Source organism: Phoca vitulina, unplaced genomic scaffold (genome assembly GCF_004348235.1).
Source record: "Phoca vitulina isolate PV1807 unplaced genomic scaffold, GSC_HSeal_1.0 scaffold35, whole genome shotgun sequence".
NCBI lineage: Eukaryota > Metazoa > Chordata > Mammalia > Carnivora > Phocidae > Phoca > Phoca vitulina.
The window spans coordinates 4,300,256-4,302,269 of record NW_022589738.1 but is presented as its reverse complement, the minus strand read 5'-3'; the positions used below and the strand labels follow the sequence as shown (position 1 = coordinate 4,302,269).

The 2,014-nt window shown below is 42.9% G+C and overlaps 1 pseudogene; it reads right to left on the bottom strand.

Moving 5' to 3' along the window:
- Positions 1–817: 817 nt before the first annotated feature.
- On the bottom strand, positions 818–1,329 carry LOC116645952 (annotated as a pseudogene).
- Between the last annotated feature and the right edge of the window lie 685 nt (positions 1,330–2,014).

The window sequence follows — 2,014 nt, the reverse complement described above, 5'->3', positions numbered from 1 at the left end:
TCAGTCATACTTGACTGTTTTATTAGGCAAAGATCCAAGGGTAGGCTACCATCATAATTTTTTAAATCTTAAATTTAATCTCCTTTGAATACAATGAAATCTCAGCCACTGGAACACATTAATTAATCCAGCACTTTATACATATGACAGTCTGAGATCTCCTGGCTCACATTTTCCTTCAATGAACTTTCCATTTTTCCAAAATGTAATATTTATGAAGCAGCTAAATTTCTCTGTTCAAAAGACCATTAGTAGAATGAAAACATAGTTTAAAGAGATATTAACAGGATTGCATACTTTGAGCTCTGGTTTCAGATTGACCTAAATTTGAATCTTGGCTTTATTACTTAACAGCTGTATTAAGTGCTTCAGTTTCCACATCTGTTTATTTTTTTCCCCTGAAGATTTATTTACCCATTTGAGAGAGAGAGCGGGGGGAAGGGGAGAGGGAGAGAGAGAATCTCCGGCAGACTCCCCACTAAGCGCAGAGCCTGACGTGGGGCTCCACCCCACGACCCCAAGATCATGACCTGAGCCGAAATCAAGAGTTAGCCGCTCAACTGACTGAACCACCCAGGCACCACCTCATTCTTCTAGCTTATATGAATTTTATTTGTAGACAACCTACCTGACATGTTTATTTTTTACTTTTTTTTTTTTTTAATAAATGGCTCCACTCCAAATAAGTCAAGGTTGAAATAAATGAAGAGCCCAAGGTGGTATCAGTCCCATTCGTCTAAGTCCTGATGTCGTGTGGCTGAAGAGCTGCAGCTTCTTATGGCAGCAGGTGATACATCCAAAGTCATAGCCAAGTTCATTAACATGTTTCCATTTCTACACCATCCTTAAAGGAAATCCTATATGGGGTCACACCATCCCCAGAATAGTCCAGCAGAGCAACCATGCCACGTCGGTTCATGTTTTCATCAACAGAGAACGGGTAGTTTTTGCAGTTAGTGAGGATGTACTTGATTTGTTCTGCAGCCCCTGTCATAAAAGGTTTTCCTTTTTCTGGCCTCTGTTCTTCAAGTTTGCCTTTGATCGATTTCATGTAATCTCTGACGTACTTTTCGTAGGCTTCTTCGGTGCAGCTGGTTTCTGCCAGTGATGTTTCAGGACAGTAGCAACACCAGGCATGACTGTGCTTTCTGTACCTTCACCCTCGGAGGTGGAGGCATTTCCCACAGTGAGCGGGTCATCAGTGTTACCCTCCGTCCTCCTGACCGTCCTCCCCTCCACCTCCAGGCACAGCCCCTGTGCCATCCCCCAGATCTTGTAGATGGTGGACAACATCTCATCCTAGCGGATGAGGTCCTGAGAGTTGATCATGATGGTGGCTGGAGAAAAAGGATGGTGGTGCTCGCTTAGCAGGAGCCGGGAGCTCTGAGCAAACGTGGTGCAGCCAGAGCAGTGCTGGGAAGAGGGTGGAGAGGGTGAAAAGAAAGCTCAGTTTCCTCATTTTTAAAAATGGGATATGACTAGTAACTAATTCATGAGGACATGGAAATGAATAAATGAAATAAAATACGTAAAGGGCTTCGTAGTGTGTCCAAAACATGGCAAATGCTTAAGGAATTATATTTTTGTGTCAGATTAAAAGCAAAATAATGAGAATGTTTTCAAGGGAATGTAGATCTTTTAAAAAGACAAAAAAATTCTGGTTTTCCTGGGAAAATAACAAATGGAAGTAGGCTATTGGAGTTTGGTGACCTTGACCCTCTGAGGATGATCCTGCTCAGTTTCTTTGCTTCTAAGTCTTTGCCTGGCCACCTGCTTCTCCTGCATGCACCATCATAAATGGACTAAACTCACTTTCATGTGCCATCACTTGCTTCCCTAGGAGGATCCAGAAAAATCCATGTCACAAAGTAAGATGTAAACGGCACGCTTGAATGTGCAGAGCACACAGCTGCACATGGAACCAGTTGACATTCATGCAACCATCACTCCTTCCACACTGACCACATCAGGGATCCAAAAACTCCATGGTGAAGACTAGGATGTGAATGACTTA